The sequence below is a fragment of the Macrotis lagotis genome, chromosome 3, assembly GCF_037893015.1.
Source record: "Macrotis lagotis isolate mMagLag1 chromosome 3, bilby.v1.9.chrom.fasta, whole genome shotgun sequence".
Taxonomy (NCBI): Eukaryota; Metazoa; Chordata; class Mammalia; order Peramelemorphia; family Peramelidae; genus Macrotis; species Macrotis lagotis.
This window is the reverse complement of record NC_133660.1, coordinates 50,368,313-50,382,595: the sequence shown is the minus strand read 5'-3', so window position 1 is coordinate 50,382,595 and position 14,283 is coordinate 50,368,313.

Genomic DNA, 14,283 nt, shown 5'->3' with positions numbered 1-14,283 from the left:
ATATAATTATCCATTTTTAAACCCTAACCTCTCTGTAGAGAGGAAGATAATATCATACAAAGATGGATAAAATTAAGATGAGATGCTAGATAGCTCTACAAGAACTAGCAAGTTTTTGATGGTTACTCTTCAGCATCTCCTTGTTTAGTATGGTATTCATGGCAGGTAGTGATGAATGCTTCACTGACAGCACCTGGTCCTTGCTATTGCATAGGGTCATATACTGGTCACAGAATCTTCTAGTTCTTATGTAAAAAAGGTGGATATTCATAAATTAGGTGGGTAAGGAACTAGATTATGGAATAAATTTAAAACCAGAATGTAAATTTCTCAGGTTCATAGTATCAGAAACATCTTTGGCTTTTCCTTATACCATATCTATTGTATTCAATCAATTGCCAAGTCCTGCCAGATCTACCTTCAGTATATGTCTTATTTCCAGTCCATTATCTTCAATCTCATGGCACCAAACTAATTCAAGACCTCTTTACTACATGTTTAAACCATTGTATTACTGGTTTGTTATTTGGTCTCTATGTGTCGAGTCTTCCCCTATTTTCTACAGAGATGCCAAATTTATCTTCCCAAAATATAAATGTAAACAAGTTATTCTTCTACTGAAAAAGTTTCAGTGGGTTACCCATTACCTCTAAGGATAAAATATAAACCACTCTTTCAGTCTTTAACATTGGAGTTGTTTTGATAGACATTTATCTTATAATTAATCATTTGGGGCATCCTAGATAGTTTGCTTCTCTTCTTTAGAAAATATCTTACTCATATCTTTGACTTGTATGATGGGGAATGACTTTTCTCCTATATACATATATGTGTAATATACATGCTCATGTTTGTGTGTTTCCTATGTATTGCATATTTCAGAATTTATCAGGCATACAAAACAAGAACCAGTCCATAGTTAAGACATTTTTATCTTATATAATGTCTTTTTAATTTCAAACCATTACTTCCAGTTCTGTTTTCTGGAAACCAAGCAGAATAACTAATGTCAAACTTAAATATAACATGCCTTTAAATGTTTGGCAATGGTTATTCTTCCTATCTTACAACTCTTTTCATCTTCCTTTCTGTAGGCTAAATATCACTCTGTTCCTTTAGTCAATGCTCCTATGGAACAATACCCTTAAATCATAGTGTCTATAAATGAATATCAATACTAACATTTGGGTAAATTAAGATAGAGTATAGTGAAATGATCAGTTCTTTAGTACTGAGCATTATGTCTTTTTTAATGCAGACTAAGACACATATTAGCTTTTTTGACTACCATATTTCACTGTTAACTCCTATTAAGTTTGCAAAACCTGAAACCACAGTATCATTTTTTTTCTCAGATGAGCACCTCCAAGTCTTCTGTGATTCAGTAACAGTGCCCTTCTATCTATTCCTAGCACAAGACAATCCATCTTTCAACTTCAGGCATTTTTGCTGACTGTTCCCATGCCTAAAATTTTCTACTTTGCCATTTCTATCTCCTGGCCTCCTTGACTTCCTTCAAATATCAACTAAGACATCACTTTCTACAAAAAGCTTTTTCTATTCTTTTTAATGTAGTACTTTTCCTTTGTTGATTATTTACAAATTTTATACACACACACACACACATATTTGTATGTATGTATCTTGTTTGTACACATTTATAAAGAGAAGCCATATATAGTGGGTAGAGTACTAAGACTGGAATCAGAAAGACCTGACTTTAAATCTAATCTTAGACACTTACTAGCTGTTTGACCCTAGGAAAGTTCTAACCTCAGTTTCTTTAAATGTAGAGACAAGGTTAACCTAACTTATAAGATATTGTAGGACTCAAAGGAGTTGATCTTTTCAAAAGTTCCTAGCACATAGTAGGTTTATATAAATGTGTATTCCCTATCCTGTGTATTTGCATGTTGTCTCTCCCATTTGACTATGAGCATATTCAGAGTTGGGACTGTTTCTTTACTTTGTGTTCCTTGATGATTATCATACTGCTTGACAGATAGTAAGTGCTTAATAAATGCTTACTGATTGTTATCTTCTTGGAAAGTTGCTTTTTTGAACCTAAAAATAAAAAAAACCTCAAAATATTCATTAAATTTCATATTATTCTGTTAAGTTCAGTTTTCTACTAAATGGGGTATAGGGTATGTTCAAAGAAGACTAATACCTCTGATGTGAGAGCTGCTAAGCCCTTTTTAGGGCTGCTTTCCACTTTAATGTCCATCTGAGTCACCTAACTCTCACTTGTGACTGCAAAAATGGCTTCAAGGCAAAATGACTACTAGAAGAATTAATGTCAAGAGATTAGTGGGTCTCTCTGAGTGGGAACAGTTTGTTGCTAACTTGGAGGGAAAACTGAGCCAACGTACAGTTGACAACAGTGGAGCAGAAAAAGAGTGGGAAGCTTTCAGAGATCTGGTAAACAGCACTTGCAAACATCAAGACTGGCTTGATGAAAATGATGAGGAAATACAGAAGCTGCTAAATGAAAAAAAAAAAACTCCACAGGAAGGCAGCATTTAATTCCATCAAAAGTAAAGTATAAGTGAAGCTTAGAGAGATTCAAGACTCTTGCTTCAGTAAGAAGACAGAAGAAATTTAGTTTTATGCAGATAGAAATGCCCTGAAGGCTATTTATGGGTCAAAGACCTATAGTGTATCTCTACTACTCCACATTGATTAACATTAGGGACATGATCCTAGAGAAATAAACTGAATATTTTCATAGTGTTCTTAACAAACCATCATCACTCTATATTGTTTGTTTGCTTGTTTTTTTAGGTTTTTGCAAAGCAACTGGGGTTAAGTGGCTTGCCCAAGGCCACACAGCTAGGTAATTCTTAAGTATCTGAGACCAGATTTGAACCCAGGTACTCCTGATTCTAGGGCCAGTGCTTTATCCATTGTGCCACCTAGCCGCTCCCATCATCACTCTATGCAGAAGTCATTGACTGTTTACTTCAAGTTGAAATCAATCACTCCCTAGCTGAAGTTCCAACTGAAGAAGAGATTTGAATGCCATTAAGGTTCTGTGAAGTGGCAAAGCATCTGGTGCTGATTCTATTCCAGTTGAGATCTATAAGGTGTGTGTGTGTGTGTGTGTGTGTGTATGTGGGGGGTGTCCATTACTCATCTAAAAGCTGATAGAAATTTTCTAGGCTATATGGCATGAAGAAGTTATTTCCCAAGAACTCAAGGATGCCTCCATCATCCATCTCTATAAAGGTAAAAGGAATAGACTGTCCTGGTACAATCACAGGGGTATTTCTCTTTTAGTCATTGCTATTAAGATTTTTGCCAGAGCATTTCTCAATAGGCTGATCCTTCACCTAGTAGACTTCCCTGTAAGTCAATGTGACTTCTGAAAGGTTTGAAGAACAGTTGATATGGAGTTTGCTGCCTGGCAACTCCAGGAAAAATGCCAGGAACAGAGAAGAGGATCTACATATGTAGATCTGATCAAGGCTTTTGATACTGTCAGTCATGAAGGTTTATGGAATATTATGTCAAAAATTGGTTGCCCATAGAAATTCATCTGTATTGTACATCAATTTCATGACAGTGTGTTTGCCCAGGTTTTAGACAGTTGACAATCCTCTCAATGTTTCCTGGTCACCAATGGAAAGAAACAAGAAAGTGTACTTGCTCTCATAATTTTTAGCATGATGTTTTCAGTCATGTTATCAACATCTTCACTGAGGATAAACATGGGATCACGATCAGCTACCACACTGATGGCAAATTCTTCAACTTGAAAAGACTACAAGTCAAGACCAAAGTGGACAGTGTTGGTGCATGATCTAATGCTTGCAGATGATTGTGCACTCAATGTAGCCTCTAAAGTTGAGATGCAACAAAGTATGAATCTATTCTCTGTTACTTGTACTAATTTTGTTCTAACAATTAACACCAAGAAAACACAGATGCTCCATCAGTCAGCAGTACAGCATCCATATGAGGAATCATTACCGCAGATGGAGAAGTTTTGAGTACTGTGGGCAAGTTCACTTACCTTGGCAGTGCCCTTTCCAGGGAGGTACATATTGACAATGAGGTTGACACACACATTGCCAGAGTTAGTTCAGTATTTGGGAGACTCAGAAAGTAAGTGTGGGGGAGAAGAGGTATTTGATTAACAACCAAACTTAAGGTCCACAGAGCTGTTTTGCTCATCTCTGCTGTAAGCCTGTTAAACCTGGTCAGTCTACCAGCACCATGCCTGGAAACTAAATGGCATTCATTTAAATTGTCTCAGGAAAATTCTGAAGATCACCGGCAAGAGATGATATCAGACACTGAGATCCTTTCTCAATCTAAGCTGCCAAGCATTCCAACATTACTACAAAGAATGCACTGCAATGGTCTGGACATATTGTTAGAATGCCAGAAGTATGCTTGCCACAGACTATTTTATGGAGAACTCACACAGGGAAAACACTCACAAAGGAGTCAAAAGAAGCAATATTGCAAAACTGTGAAGTTCTCACCCAAGAACTTTGGAATTGATTATATGGCATGGGAAACACTGCCCCAGTACCACCCAGCATGGCATGCTGCACTCTGAGGAAGGCAGAATTGAAGCAGCTCAGGGAAAATGTAAGAGGAATAAATTTAGATTAAATACCCCAAGTCTTCACACGGACAATTTGTGCCTGACCTGTGGTAGAGCATTCTGAGCTCATATTGATCTCTTGGACCCCAGTTGGATATACTGTAATTTGTCTCAAACATAGTGATACCATTTTGGTCTTGTTTGATAATGAAGGACAAGAACCAACCAACCAACCATTCTGCTAAATCAAGTTGTTCTTAAAAGAAATTTACTTCTCTTCCTCAAAAATGTATTAATATTACTTTTAAAGTAAAGTGTTACCATTGTGTGGAAACTAAATTTTAAGTTAAATCCTTTTATTCCTCTATGAATCAACTAGTAAAGGACTTTAATTTAAAAAGAAATTTGAATTGAAAGGTATCATCCATGCTTAAAAGAAACAACATAGGAGTGACTTTTGGTAAAGTATATTAATAAAACATTTCAAGGAAATACTTTTGGAAGAGAACCTTAGATTTCTAAATGAAGGCAGGTGTAGTAGATTCATATTTAGTCCTTATTTGTCAGTCTTTTATAGATCATATCCACAACTTGAATGTGAGAGGGAGAGAATGGATGAAAAGGTCTTAATAGAGTGGAGAGACTGCTGGGAGGTTGAGTGAGTTTCAATTTTTCAATTTTTATGAAGAAGACTTTACTTACCTTTAATCACACTAATTAGTTTATAGGACAATTTGGAGCTAAAAGGAACTTTAGAGGTCATTTTAAAATCTCTCATTTTACAAGTAGAGGAAACCAAACCCTAGAGGAATTAAGGGATCTTGACCAAGAGCACTCATGTAGCAAGTAGCCCAACTAGGATTCAAACTTAGGTCTTGGGATTTCAAATTCAATATTCTTTCCCACACATAATTATTGTTTCTTAGTTGATCATTTTGTTATTTTTGTTATCAGTTGTTATCATTTTGAAAAATATGTAGAAACTATGTTTTCTTTATATTCTGATAAATTGAATTGATTTGAAAGACATTACTGTTATCACATTAAAAGACAAATAAGGAGAAGAGAATTATGGAGAAACATTGAATTTTTCCATGTAGTAATATAAAGAGGAGGAGGAGGAGGAAAGGAGAAGAAAAGGAAAAAGTAGATCTGGAAAAGGAAAAGGAGGATAAGGAAAAGAAGAAATCAGGTGTAGAGGAAAATACTTTGGTCTCAAAATTAGAAGACTGTTCTTTAATATAGGCCTTCCACAAAATAGCCTTGGAGAAATTGTTCCACCTCTTCTAGCCTTATTTTCTTCATTTGCAAAATGAGGTAGTTAATTGGCATAAATGTTTGCCAATGTCTCTGTCCTCTTCCTAACTATGTGACTATGAATTCCTGGAACTATAAACTTTAAGGTGTTGGTCATAGAAAAGGAGGAATAAGGAGGTCCATTTGGTTAGAAGACAATCATCTGTCTTTCTTACTGTCTCTATCTTCCATTTAGCTATCATCTAGCAATCTCTATATCTTAAGTGTCTTTAATGGTATTGATGCAAGATTAGTTGCCTCTCCATGAAGTTTTTCTCTTCTGAATATCTCTGTCCACAAAACTTACAGGTCATCTCCTGTGATATGGAGAGGTTGCAGGGTTGAAAACATGAGTACCTACATAACTAAATTACAGATTTAGATGTCATGAAGTAAAAACATGTATATATATACATATATGCACATATATATGTACATACATGTGCTTCTTCTTTAATCACTTCTGCAAAATATTCCTTTTTCTTTATTATATTTTCAATTATATAAATATTTTATTTGTTTTCCAATTATATACAATAATAGATTCCACCAATCACTTTTGTAAGGTTTTTAATTTTACAATTCCCTCCCACCCTCCCATCCCTCCCCACTCCTGCCAACAGAAAGCAAACAATATTTACACTGTTTTCATGATATGCTTTGATCAAAAATAAATATGTTGAGAGAAAAACATACACTTGAGGAAGAAATAAAACATGAGAGATGGCAAAATTATATAGTACATAAGACAAGTTTTTAAAAACTTGAAGATAATAACCTTTGGTTTTTGTTTAAACTCCACAGTTCTTCCTCTGGATCCAGATGGGATTCTCCATCACAGAAACCCTACAATTGTCCCTGATTATTGCACTGATGGAGTGAGCAAGTATATTAAGTTTGATCATCACCTCCATGTTGCTGGATGTACAGTGTTCTAATGGTTGTGCTCAGTTCACTCAGCATCAATTCATGCCAAGTTTTTCCAAACTTTTCTGAAAATTCCATCCTTTCTTATTTCTAATAGAACAATAAATTTAGATCGTACACATATACCACAATCTATTTAGCCATTCTCCAATTGATGGACATCCTCTTGATTTCCAATTCTTTGCCTCTACAAACAGAGCTGTTGTGAATATTTTTGTAAAAGTGATGTTTTTACCATTTTTCATACTCTTCAAGATATAGACCCAGTAGTGGTATAGCTGGATCAACGGGTATACACATTTTTATTGCCCTCTGGACATAATTCCAAATTGCTCTCCTGAAAGTTTGGGTCACTTCAGAACTCTATCAACAATGTATTAGTGTCCCAGGTTTCCCATACCCCTTCCAACATTGACCATTGTCCTTTATGGTCATATTGGCCAATCTGAGAGGTGTCAGGTACTTCAGGGATGCTTTAATTGGCATTTTTCTAATCAGTAATGTTTTAGAGAAATTTATCATATAACTCTAGATAGCTTTGATTTCCTTGTCTGCAAATTGCCTTTGCTTATTTTTTTGACCATTTGTCAATTGGAGAATGGCTTGATTTTTTTCTAGAATTTTGACTCAGTTCTCCATATATTTTTATTTTTTAAAATTTTTTTATATTTAATATTTATTTATTCTCATTTTGTACAAATAATTTTTTTATACATTAATAAGATATTCTTGTTTAAGAGTGAACTAAATACCCCCTCCCCCCAAAAAATATAGACTCGCTTGAGTGATAAAGTAAAGGGGAGAGAAAAAAATTGAAATTAAAAAGAAAAAAATAGTAATAATTGTAGATATGGCCAGGCGGTGCAATGGACCGAGCACCAGACCTGGAGCCAGGAGCACCCGAGCCCATATCCAGCCCCATACACCCAGCAATCACCCAGCTGTGTGACATGCATGCCATCCCAACCCCACTGCCCTGCAGAAACCAAATAAAGAATAAAAAAGACCCAAAATATAATAAAATAGTGATAATAGTAGGGGTGGCTGGGTGGTGGACAGAGTATTGGCCCATGAGCCAGGAGCACCTGTGTCCAAATCTGGCCTCAAGACACCCAACAATCACCCTGCTATGCGGCCCCAAGCAGACCACCCAGCCCCATTTGCTCTGCACCCCCCCCCAAATAATAATAATAATAATAATAATAATAATAATAATAATAATGATGAAAAATGTGCTTCAGTCTTTGTTCCGACACCAACTACTCTGTTGCAGGTGGATCACATTCTTTATGATAAGTCCATCGCAAAAGTTACTTCCCTATTTTTCCACTGTTGTCATTGCTGATCACAACTCCCTCCTTTTGTATTTCTCTACTACCATGTTTTATATTTTCTCTCTCCTTTCACTCTGACTCTGCTGTAGGGTAGCTGAGTGGTGCAGCAGACAGATCCCTGGCCCTGGGGCCATGAGGACCCGAGCCCCCATACCACCCCTTAGGCCCAGCATCCACCTGGCCCTATGGTCCCAGACAGGCCATCCAATCCCAGCCCCTTGCAAGAAGTAAAAAAGAAAACGTGTTATATCTGACCACTCTCCCCCCATGGTCCATCCTCTCCTCCATCACTCACATCCCTCCCCTTCCCCCTGTCCCCCACCTCTCCTTCTTACTCCAGATGCCTATACCCCATTAAGTATATATGCTCTTTCCTCTCCTAGCCCCCTCTGATGAGAATGAAGATTCCCTCATTTCCCTTTGCCTTCCCCCCTTCCATATCATTGCAATAGCTCATTGTAATAAAGAAAAATCTTATTATATAAAATATCTTGACCTACTCCCCTCTCCCTTTTCTTTTTCCCATTACATTTCCCTTTTTTTTCTATTGACTTCATTTTTACATCATATTTTATCTTCAAATTCAGCTTTCTCCTGTGCTTCAACTATAAATGCTCCCTCTACCTGCTCTATTAACTGAGAAGGTTCATATGAGTATTATCAGTGTCATTTTTCTATGCAAGAATACATGCAGTTCATTATCATTAAGTCCCTCATATTTTCCCTTCTCCTCCAACTTCATGCTTCACCTGAGTCCTGTATCTGAAGATCAAACCTTCTGTTCAGTTCTGGCTATTCCAACAGGAACATTTGAAATTCCCCTGGTTCATTGAAAGTCCATCTTTTTCCCTTGGAAGAGGACATTCAGTTTTGTTGGGTAGTTGATTCTCATTCGCATTCTAAGCTCTTTTGCCTTCCAGTATATTATATTCCAAGCCCTACGAGTGTTTAATGTAGTTGCTGCTAAGTCCTATGTGATCCTGACTGCAGCTCCATGATATTTGAATTGTGTCCTTCTGGCTGCTTGTAATATTTTCTCTTTGATTTGGGAGTTCTAGAACTTGGCTATAATATTCTTAGGGGTTGGTTTTTTGGGATCTCTTTCTCAGGGGGATAGGTGGATTCTCTCCATTTCTATTTTGCCCTCTGCTTCTAGGATATCAGGGCAATTTTCCTTTAGTAATTGTTTGAAAATGATGTCAAGGCTCTTTTCCTGATCATGACTTCCAGGTATTCCAATAATTTTTAAATTATCTTTCCTAAGTCTGTTTTCCATATCAGTTGTTTTTTCAATGAGATGTTTCACATTTTGTTCTAATTTTTTCATTTTTTTGGTTTTGAAGTAATGAGTCCTGGTTTCTCGTGAATTCATCAAACTCCCTGAGTTCTATTCTTTGTCTGAAGGATTTGTTTAGCTCAGAGAGCTTTCTTATCTCTTTTTCCCTCTGGCCAATTTTGCTTTTTAAAGCATTCTTCTCCTCAATAACTTTTTGAACTATTTTATCCATTTGACCTAAGCTGGTTTTTAGCATGCTATTTTCTTCAGCATTTTTTTGGGTTTCCTTGACTAAGCTGCTGACTTCATTTTCATGTTTTTCCCTGCATCTCTCTCATTTCTTTCCCCAGTTTTTCTTCTAACTCCCTCATTTGATTTTCAAAGTCTTTTTTGAGCTCTGTCATAACATGAGCTCAATTTCTGTTTTTCTTGAAGCCTTTAGATGCAGGAGCTTGTGCTTCCTCATCTCCAGACTGAGTATTTTGATCCTTCTTGGGCTCATATGCAAAATATTTCTCAATGGTGTTCCTCTTTTTTCTCTGCTTGCTCATTTTCCCAGCCTGAGCCTGGTTTTGGGGTGCTTCCTGAGCTTTGGGGACACTCCCACAAGGATCTCAGTGTGTGAGGCTCCCTCCTCCCTCCTAGTCTGTGAATGACCATATGTGCCCCCCTCTGCCATGGGGCTGAGGTGGGGGGGCCCTGCTGTTCTATGGGGGGGCCTAGACTGCAATCAGGATTTGAATGTGGTCAGAGCCCCAGAGTCCTGTTCCAGGGGCAGAGCTCTGCAGTCTCTATTTCTTCACTCCCCTCCCTGGGTTCAATGGGCTCATGCCCTGGGGGCTCCTGCTTACCTGCTCTGTCTGCTTCTGTTTCCTGGTCTGCCTTGGCCATGCTGCTGCTCTCTTCTTGCTGTGTGCCCTGAGGGCTAGGCTCACGTGCTCCCTCTGGCAGAGGTCCCCCTGCTGTTCCTCCAATTTGTGCCCAGTGCTCCCAGGGGCGTAGCTCAGGAATCCCCCCCCCACATACACACACACACACACACACACACACACACTGCTGCTGTGAGCCTTGGCTCCCAGCTCCCTGGGCTGCCTCCAGGAGACTGAAGTTCTTTCTCTCTGGCAGGCCACCCCTCTGGTGGGCTGCCCCTCTGACCCTGACCCCAACCCCGGGCTGCAGAACATTTCTGCTCTTTTCCAGGTTACCTCGAATAGGAGAACTGCCTCACTGGGTCCCTCTGTGGGTTCTATCTCTCAAAAATTTAGTTAGAGTCCTTAGTTTATAGTTTTTATGAGAGAACACCTAGGAGAATTCCTCTCTTGTTGCCATCTTGGCTCTGCCCCCCCCCCCCATATATTTTTAGAAATGAGTCTTTTGTCAGAAACTTTAGGTGTAAAATTTGCTTCCCAATTTACATGTCTTTTGATCTTAGAGTGGTTTTGTTTGTGCAAAGGATTTTTCTTCTCTTTTTGTTTATAAAAGAATGGTTTTATTTATTTTGAATTTTACAATTTCCGCCCCCCAATCTTGTTTCTCTCCCTCCACCCCACCATGGAAGACAGTCTGTTAGTCTTTACATTGTTTCCATGGTATAGTACATAGGCTTTTTAATTTAATGTAATCAAGCTTATCCAGTTTGTTTTGAATGAAGTTCTCCATATCTTCCTTGGTCATAAATTGCTTCCCTTTCCATAGATCTGACAGGTAAACTATTCCTTGTTTTCCTAGTTTGCTTATAATATTGTCTTTTTATGTCTAAATCCTGCACCCATTTTAATCTTGTCTTGGTATGGCGTATGAGATGCTTGTCTAATCCAAATTTCTGCTACTAATTTCCAATTTTCCCACCAGATTTTATCAAAGAATGAGTTCTTATCCCAGAAGTTGGAATCTTTGGGTTTATCAAACAGCAGATTATCATAATCATTGCCTACTGTCTCTTTGCACCTAGTCTATTCCACTGGTCCACCACTCTATTTCTTAGTCAATATCAGACAGTTTTGATGACTGATGCTTTATAATTTACTTTTAGATCTGGTAAAGCTAAGCTGCCTTCCTTTGCATTTTTTTCATTAACTATCTTGATCTTGTCGATTTTTGTTTTTCCATATGAATTTACTTACAATTCTTTCTAACTCATTAAAGTAGCCAATTGGCGTGACACTAAATAAGTAGGTTAATTTAGGTAGAATTGCCATTTTTATTATATTACCTTGGTCTAACCATTAGCAGTTGATATTTGCCAGTTATTTAGATCTAATTTTATTTGTGTGAAAAGTCTTTTATAGTTTTTTTCATAGAGTTTCTGAGTCTGCTTTGGCAAGTAGACTGCTAGGTATTTTATGTTGTCTGAAGTTATTTTAAATGGGATTTCTCTTTCTAGCTTTTGCTGCTGTATCTTGCTAGTGATATTTAGAAATGCTGAGGATTTATGAGTTTATATCCTGAAACTTTCCTAGAGTTGCTATTTGCTTTCAGTAGTTTTTTAGATGATTTTTTTATGATTCTGTAGGTATATCATCATGTCATCTGCAAAGAATGAGAGTTTTTGTTTCTTACTTCACAATTCTAGTTCCTTCAATTCCTTTTTCTTCTCTTATTGCAGAAGCTAACATTTCAAATACAATATTGAATAGTAGTGGTGAAAACACACATCCTTATTTCACCCCAATCTTATTGGGAATACCTCTAGCCTTTAACGCTTGTTGCATATAATGCTTGTTCATGGTTTTAGATGGATACTGTTTGTCATTCTAAGGAACAATCCTTTTATTTCTACTCTCTCTAGTGGTTTTTAGTAAGAATGAGTTCTGTATGTTGTCAAAGGTTTTTTCAACATCTAATGAGATAATCATATGATTTCTGTTAGGTTTGTTATTGATATAGTCATTTATGCTGACAGTTTTCCTAATGTTGGACCAACCCTCATTCCTGGCATAGTGTATTAGCCTTGGTCATAGTGTATTATCCTAGTGATAACTTGCTGTCATTGCTTTATTAATATTTTATTTAAGATTTTTGCATCCATATTCATTAGGAAAATAGTTCTATAATTTTCTTTCTCTATTTTGACTCTTCCTGGTCTAGGTATTAGCACCATATTGGTGTCATGGAAGGAATTAGGTAGAGTTCTGTCTTCACCTATTTTTCCAGATTGTTTATATAGGATTGGAATCAATTGTTCCTTAAATATTTGATAGAATTCACTTGTAATCCATCTCACCCTCGAGATTTTTTTCCCTAGGGAGTTCATTGATGTCTTGGTGAATATTTTTTCTGAGATAGGGAAATTTGGGTATTTAATTTCCTCTTCATTTAAAATGGGCAATTTATAGTTTTGTAAATATTCATCCATTTCACCTAGATTATTAAATTTATTGGCATACAGTTGGGCAAAATAGTAAGAAATTATTCCTTTAATTTCCTCCTTGGTGGTGAGTTAAACTTTTTCATTTTTGAAACTAGTAATTTCCTTTTATTCTTTCTTTTTTTTAAATCAAATTAGCCAAAAGGTTATCTATTTTTTAGTTTTTTTTCATAAAACCAACTCTTGGTTTATTTATTCATTCAATAATTTACTTGCTTTTGATTTTATTAATTTCCCTTTTAATTTTTAGAATTTCTAATTTAGTACTTAATTGGGGGTTTTAAATTTGTTCTTTCTCTAACTTTTTAGTTATATGATTAATTCATTGATTTCCTCTTTCTCTATTTTATTCATGTATTTGGAGATATAATATATCCCCTTATAACTAACTGCTTTGATTTCAACCCATATATTTTCATATGTTGACTCGTTATTATTATTCTCTGGGATGAAATCATTAATTCTATCTATAATTTGTTGTTTGATGCACTCATTCTTTAAAATGAGGTTATTTAATTTCCAATTAGTTTTAGGTCTAGCTCTCTATGACCCATTAATACACATGATTTTTATTGCATTATGGTTTGAAAAGGAAGTATTCATTATATTTACCTTTCTCCATTTGATTATGAGATTTTCATGCCCTAGTACATGGTTGTATGTATGTATGTATGTATGTATGTAGATAGGAACCATGTCCTGCAGGAAAAAATGGTATATTCCTTTCAATCCCCATTCAATTTTCTCCAAAGGAAAAATTTCTATTTACCTCCTTAACTTCCTTCTCATTTATTTTATGGTTAGATTTACCTTATTCTGAGAGGGGGAGTTTGAGTTCTCCCACCAGTAGAGTTTTGCTGTCTGTATCTTCCTGTAACTCATTCAGCTTCTCCTCTAAGTATTTGGGTGCCATACTGCTTGGTGAATACATATTTAGTATTGAAATTGCTTCATTGTCTATGGTACCTTTAAGGAGGGTATACTTTCCGTCCTTATCTCTTTTAATGAGATCTATTTTTGCAACTGCTTTGTTTTTTTCACTTCAGCTGAAGCATAATATATTTTGCTCCAAACCTTTACCTTTACTCTGCTTCAAAAGAGTTTATTGTAAGTAGCATATTTTAGGATTCTGGTTTTTAATCTACTCTGCTATCCACTTAAGTTTAATGGTAGAGTTCAGCCCATTCACACTCAAAGTTATAATTACTAACTGTTTATTGCCCTCCATGCTATCTTCCCTCCATTTGTATTTTTCTCCTTTTTTCACCTTATCCCTATTTTCCAGTATTTTGCTTCTGAATACCACTTTCTTCAGTGTATTTGTTCCCTTATATCCCACCCCTCCAATTTCTTTCCCCTATTTTGTTAAATGCCTTTTGCCATGGAAGAGAAGGCTGGATAGTGAATTCTTGGCTACATTCCAAGCTCTCTTGCTCTTCAGAATATCATATTCCAGGTTCTTCAATTCCTTAATGTTGAAGTAGCCAGGTCCTGTGTAATCCTTACTGTGGCTCCTTGGTATTTGAAT